This window comes from Lytechinus variegatus, chromosome 11 (genome assembly GCF_018143015.1).
Source record: "Lytechinus variegatus isolate NC3 chromosome 11, Lvar_3.0, whole genome shotgun sequence".
Lineage (NCBI taxonomy): Eukaryota > Metazoa > Echinodermata > Echinoidea > Temnopleuroida > Toxopneustidae > Lytechinus > Lytechinus variegatus.
Genome location: NC_054750.1, coordinates 27,235,134 through 27,242,980, shown reverse-complemented (window position 1 = coordinate 27,242,980; position 7,847 = coordinate 27,235,134).

The following is a 7,847-nucleotide window of genomic DNA, read 5'->3' as shown; positions in this document are numbered from 1 at the left end:
TATCGTTGGATGATTTGTGTGGGTGTGTGTGTGTGTAATTGAATTTTTACAGACATGCATCAATTAGATATCATGTCTGGTACCGACTTTTAATGTCACCATACGAAAGACGTGATCATGGCTCAACCTCAAATAGCTGCATCGATTTTTAAGTTCCCCAATGTAGCTTGGATTACAGGCGCATGTCACATGATTTTTCTGGTACTCTACTGCGCCTGAATCCATGTTTCATTATTATTTATTAGCTGTGTGCAATCTGTAGCTATATATTTATTGAAGTCCCTCATAATATTCAATTTTTTCAGACAAAACCTGTAGGGAAAATGTATTTTTTCCATGATGTAATGTGATAGATCTGTGCATATACAAAGATGACAGAGAAAAATTGAAACAATTCATTCCCGAGACAAGGAAAAGTGTTAGAAAAACCTTGTTATTACGTTAACTATTTTTGACAATCATGAATTGTTATATCATATTAATAACAATAATAGGCATTCATTTAGCACCATCTATTTAGATATAATCTATTCCGAAGCACATTGTTAATATTATTATTACCTCAGCTTTAGCTTGAGCTCCCTTTCAATGCTCAGTGCATTCAAGGTATTAATCCTACTGGGTACCCATTCACCTAACCTGGGTTGAGTGCAGTCAAATGTGGATAAGTCTCTTATTGAAACAAAACATGCCATGGCTGGGATTCAAACCCACAATCTTCTGTTTTAAAAGACAAGAGTCAGTACAACTAAACCAGACAAGTTCACAATATTATGTATTTTGTATATATATATCCATTACTGTACTTTGAGTGTCATGCACATTTTTAAGTTCTGTCGTCCACCCTTCCTGTAGTTCATGTATGAGATGGTGTGTGTGGGTGTGTCTTGGTCTAGTGGTTATGATCCTCATCTGTTTATTAGAGAGCCATGGATTCAAATCCCAGCCATGGTACGTTTTCCTTCAGCAAGAAATTTACTCACATTGTGCCACACTCAACCCAGGTGAGGTGAATGTGTACCCAGCAGGATTAATTCCTCGAATGCAGTTAAAGCTGGAAATGGAAGCTCGAGCAAAAGCTGGAATAATGATAATGCCCCTCGGAATGGATTAAATTCTACAGATGCCACAATATAAATGCCTGTTATGTGATAAAGTCTTCTCATTGAAAAATATATGTGTGGGTATGAAAGGCTTGTACATTTGGTGTCTTTACTATTAAAATGGCCTTACAATTTTAATTTCATCTACATTGTTCTGTCTCTTCTGTTCCCAAAGTTTATCTATTTTTTTTAGTTGTAAATATGTGAGGAAGGTTCTGAAGACTGCCTTTAAATGCATGTTTGCTCATTTGCAATGAATCATGATAACTTATTTATTTTAAATACAATGTTAAGATTATATGTCCTTTCCATGCTAAGTCATATTAGTGAGGAATATGTTTTTCAATTGTTTATTTTCACTTCGAGGAGAAAGTTTCACTCACGAGCCCCAAACATGATTCAATCTCTTTATTTCATTTTTTTAAGGTCTAACCAAAATTACACTTTGCCCGTAATATCTACATTTTAGCTGATGGGAATATACATGTACGCATATATTATAGCTAAGGAATTAATTGGTAACTAAATTATCCCATGCATATGCATACTCAGCACCTCACGGTGGAGTTGTGACACCTGTGTAGGAATTTTCTGGGGGTGAATACTTATGTAGGCCCTTGGAAGGGGTGTGTTTTCTACAGGAGGGGGGGGTTACCAGGCTAGGGTGTGATGTGATTTCACACCAATACCCTGAGGGTGAATTTTCATTTTTTCCCAGGTGGGGGGGAGAGAAATATGTAAGGCATTGGAGGGATCATTGGGTGGATAATTTGAGCTTTAGTTACTGGGAGGGGGGCTAGGCTGTGATGTCACTTTACACCAATACACTGAGGGGAATTTCTCACAGGTATATGGGGGTGGAGGTGCAACAATTCGTACAGTATTTGAAAGCTAGACAAAGGGGGTGCAGGTAATTTTAGGTTTGAGTTACTGGGGGGGGTAGGCTGTGATGAGACTTAAAACCAATGCCCTGAGGGGTATTTCTCCCAGGGAGGGGGAAAAATACATATGAACTGCATTGGAGAAAGACCAAGGGGTGGGACTAATTTTTTTTATTCTAGTTAGTGAGGGGGCTAGGCTGTGATGTGACTTCACACCAATGCCCTGAGGGGGATTTCCCTTTGATTTCCTGACGATCTTCTGATATCTTCCTTCAACCGTGTCACATCGTATCAGACAGACATGCAGTATACTGTAGGCTAATGGACAAATAAATTCTCAATAGAATCCCCTTTCATATTCAATTTATTTATTTATGTTTTCCATCTTGCCCAATTCTATGTTTTCACCACTTGCCCCTCCTCCCCCATTATATCCTTTTTCTCTGCATGTCTATCGTATCTGTGGGGGCGTCTCGGTCTAGTGGTTATGATGCGTCTTTCAATCTGAGGGACGTTGGTTCGATTCCCAGCCATGGCGTGTTTTCCTTCAGCAAGAATTTTACCCACATCGTGCTGCACCAATCCAGGTGAGCTAGGTGGATGGGAAGAAAGTTTTTGAAATCCAGAGCGATTGTAGGCAGCACGGCCAAAGCCGGAGTAATAATAGCAGGGCTGTGTATCCTCTTGCAAAGAGCGCTTGAAAATTTTATCTATCATTATTATTACTAGCAGTAGTAGTAGTAGTTGTAGCAGTAGTAGCAGTAGCAGTAGTAGTAGTAATACTAGTAGTAGTACGGTAGTAGTAGTAGTCGTAGTAGTCATAGTAGTAGTCTTTGTCATCGTCGTAGTAGTCGTCGTCGTAGTAGTAGTAGAAGTAGTAGTAGTAGTAGTAACGGTATCATTATATCTGTACTGCAGAGTTACCCCCCCTCCCCCCAAAAAAAAAAAAAAGTTAAACCATTGTTTATGCAGATAAGTTTATACCCAATGGGATCATTATTTGATCTTTAATGCATTATTCTTTAAGGGTGAATTGAGCGCCTTGTAACAATATGAAACATGCATTGGTGGAATCATAGCCTGCCTGACAAACTTGTCAAAGGGGCAAAAGTTTCCTGACAAGCAAAGAATAATGTCTTTCAAATAAGCCAGTTCGTAGATCCTTTTTGCGCATGATCAAAAGATTCTACGCATGATCAGAAGAAGGTCATTTGTACTAAAGTGACATGGTGCTTTAAAATCTAATGAGATAAGCACCAACTTTGATGTCTTGATTATTCATATATTCTTTTGAATTGTAGTTTTCATTTACATCCACAAAAAAACAATGCTTCCACGAACAACTGGTATTTCACAGTTGTCAAGTACATTGTGCAACATGCTAAGATATGCATTCAAAGTAGGAATGCAACAAATACCTTCATTAAGTGTTCATTGGTGTGCTATTCTAGTCACCTGGTCTATTCAATTTCTTCATCCTGCTATGTAAGGCAAGCTTACGTAATATCTTGCTTTGAAATCTGCCTATCATGATGAAAGAAATGAAAGGTCATTTGACCAAAATTGCCCATGAAGTAACTACGAACTGGTCTATTGTGTCAAGGGGATACTGTACTCCCATGCAGGCACGCCAGTAACATACCTGCCAACTGTTCCTATCAAATAGGAATATTACTATTCGGGGAAAATGAAATTCCCATTTTAACCCGTATGTTCCTATTTCTGTTTTTTTATCAATGACATTGAATAGAAAATTTAAGAATGTTCCTATTTCTTAGTTTGTTCCCTTTTCTTGCTTGTCAGGTTTAGCAGGTATGTAGTGACTCTAAAGTTAAAGCTGCCTATATGGAGTGACCACCCTAGGGAAACACAAAATGTGACCTTTATAGACACGTCATTACACACACAGAATCTGCCTCCATGGGAATCAGTTTTAGTGGTCACTATAAGCAGGTGGCTGCTATAGACAGGTTCTTATAAACACAATTTGCCTCCATGGGAAGTTGTTTAAGTGGTCACTATAGGCAGGTGACGACTAGAGACAGGTTCTTATTCACATAATCTGCCTCCGTGGGAATCAGTTTTATTGGTCACTATAGGCAGGTGGCTGCTAGAGACAGGTTCTTATTCACATAATCTGCCTCCATGGGAATCAGTTTTATTGGTCACTATCGGCAGGTGGATGCTATAGACAGGTTCTTATACACACAATCTGCCTCCTTGGGAATCAGTTTTAGTGGTCACTATAGGCAGGTGGATGCTATAGACAGGTTCTTATACACACAATCTGCTTCCATGGAAAGCAGTTCTAGTGGTCACTATAGGCAGGTGGATGCTATAGACAGGTTCTTATACACACAATCTGCTTCCATGGAAAGCAGTTCTAGTGGTCACTATAGGCAGGTGGATGCTATAGACAGGTTCTTATACACACAATCTGCCTCCATGGGAATCAGTTTTAGTGGTCATAGACAGGTGGCTGCTATATACAGGTTCTTATACACACATTCTGCCTCTATGGGAATCAGTTTTAGTGGTCACTATAGGCAGGTGGCTGCTATAGACAGGTTCTTATACACACAATCTGCCTCCATGGGAATCAGTTTTAGTGGTCACTATAGGCAGGTGGCTGCTATAGACAGGTTCTTATACACACAATCTGCCTCCATGGGAAGTAGTTTTAGTGATCACTATAGGCAGGTGGCTGCTATAGACAGGTTCTTATACACACAATCTGCCTCCATGGGAAGTAGTTTTAGTGGTCACTATAGACAGGTTGCTGCTATAGACAGGTTTTTATACATACAATCTGCCTCTATGGGAATCATTAAGTAGTCACTATAGGCAGGTGGCTGTTATAGACAGGTTCTTATACACACAATCTGCCCCCATGGGAATCAGTTTTAGTGGTCATAGACAGGTGGCTGCTATAGACAGGTTTTTATATACATAATCCGCCTCCTTGGGAATAGTTTTAGTGGTCACTATAGGCAGGTGGCTGCTAGAGACAGGTTCTTATACACACAATCTGCCTCCATGGAATCAGTTTTATTGGTCACTATAGGCAGGTGGCTGCTATAGACAGGATCTTATAGACACAATCTGCCTCCATGGAATAGTTTTAGTGGTCACTAAAGGCAGGTGGCTGCCAGAGACAGGTTTTTATACACACAATCTGCCCCCATGGAATCAGTTTTATTGGTCACTATAGACAGGTTGCTGCTATAGACAGGTTCTTATATACATAATCCGCCTCCATGGGAATAGTTTTAGTGGTCACTATAGGCAGGTGGCTGCTATAGACAGGTTCTTATACACACAATCTGCCTCCATGGAATCAGTTTTATTGGTCACTATAGACAGGTTGCTGCTATAGACAGGTTCTTATACACACAATCTGCCTTCATGGGAATCAGTTTTAGTGGTCACTATAGACAGGTGGCTGCTATAGACAGGTTCTTATACACACAATCTGCCTCCATGGGAATCAGTTTTATTGGTCACTATAGGCAGGTGGCTGCTATAGACAGGTTCTTATGTATACTATCTGCCATCATGGGAATTTGTTTTAGTGGTCACTATAGACAGATGGCTGCTATAGACAGAGGCTTCATTATGCACACAAGTGCCTCCGTGCATTTGTTTTAGTGGTCACTATAGATAGGTGGTTGACAGGTGGCCACTCACACAGATTTGACTGTGTCTCAATATTCAAACATGGAGTTTGATTAATACATGAAATCTGTAACATTTCAGACCACAGACTCAAAACGCCCTTTATGAGTTCAAGCCATATTGATGAGTGCAACCCTAACCTTGATCAAATTTCAAATCAAATACTTTTATTTCCAACAGAAAATATACTACAAAGTTGTTACATAGGTCTACATGTATATTTACTACATTCAATTATATGATTGAAAATCAAGATATGGAGAAGTTTAAAAAACAGTACAAAAATATTCTTCATGTGAATACAAATGGGGGAAAAATGAAAGTCATTAATTTCCATGCGCGCACACACACGCACACACACACACACGCATAAATTTTATCAGAAGTTTTCTTTCTTTTCACTCTCTCTCTCTCTTTCCAGACATCGTACTTTGAATCCTGTCTGTACAGACATGTCATAATACCATCACTTTCAACATGATACTTGGAGGCAATCACTGATAAGATCTTAATCATCAAATTGGCACCTTCATTCGGCTAATCAACTCAATCGTGGAGGCTTGGGGTTCCCGTTCACATCATTCAAAACATCTCCCGAATTTTCAACAATAAACCAGATATTCAAATTTTATGCATAATTTTCGATTAAGGGTTAAATCTTATGTTCTTGACAACTTAAAAGTTTGCCAGACATAGCAACAATCAATGTACGCAAATTAGAAACCAAGTAAGCCACATATTGGAGGAATACCGCGTTACTGTGTTCCCGGGAAGTAACACACAAATCAGTAAACAATTATGCCTAAATTAAAGGAATATCCCGTTACAAGGTTCCAATGAAATAAACATTTATAAATCTGTAATCAGGGCCCTGTCTTACAAAGAGTTACGATTGATCCAATCAGTCGTAACTCTTATGGAAATCCATTAGTGTCATTTTTCTTCCAAAGGAAATTTGCACAATGTCCTTCGTAAACAAAGAGAGAAACAGTGGATACAAGGAAACAATGCATGAATATACATCATAGAAAATATTTTGAACAAACATGCATATAAATACATGTTGACATTGCAGGACGTCCATAGTTGTGATTGATCGGATCAATCATAACTCTTTGTAAGATGGGGCCCAGGTCTCTATAATCATACTGTATTTCGCTTTACAGCTTTCTGAAATAATATTCCACCAAAAACACATTATTTGACAGAATTTTGTTACAAATTGAAATCCCCTGAGAGGGGAAGTAAAGGGAAGTTATCCACCTCTGTCATGTCTTCCTCTGGCGCCCTCTATATGTCAGATCTAATCACTCAGTGTCATGTACATCTTTAAAATATAACCTCGATAACTGTAAAATGTCATATCAATAGAAATCTTACAAAACATATTGTATTTGTATATCATAGTTTATTTGTATAAGATCAGATTTTTTCTTTGTTAGCTATCTCATTACGATCAGAAATTCGTTCGGAGAAAGCAATTTAGCTTTCCCAAACCTGTGACATCGCTAGAATACAAGTCAAGAAGGAGAAAAGGGAAATTTTAAAGGAAAAAAAATGAAGGAAATAGGGACAGGGAAGAATTAGAAATCGCAAATCCGCCAGCGCTTCGCGCTTGCATTGCCCGTTTAATACTTCGGCAGATCCAGGGATACCGAAAGCCCCCCCCCCATTTGCTCGGCGCTTGGTATTCATATTGCCTGATAAAATGGATGAATGGCGTTTAGAATATCCAGTTTCCAAGTCAATATGCAAACTTAGTGTTGCTTGCGTTTCGAGCTTTCATTATGTTGTTTAGTTATGCAAACGGATACGCACCCTTCTTGAAATATTTGTTCCCTTTTCAGATCTGAATATAAAAACGATTCAGCGAGCGCTTCACGTTCGCATTATTAATTTTGCAAAACATCTTAAAGGCAAATATTTATATTTGACGAAGTCATTGAATATGTTCATACAAGCCTGACCAAAATATAAAAAAATGTAAAATTCGTTTCATATAATTTAAGCATTTATGTACTTAAATTTAAATTTGAATTTATCGTTAAGCATCCCCCCCCCCCCCCAGACAGCAAACAATCTTCGAAATGGTGTTTAATTATACCCCCACAAAAACGTTTGTCAATGGCGAAATGTGAATTTTAAAAGTCTCATTCTTGGAGAACTCAACCCCCCTTCCACCAGGCCT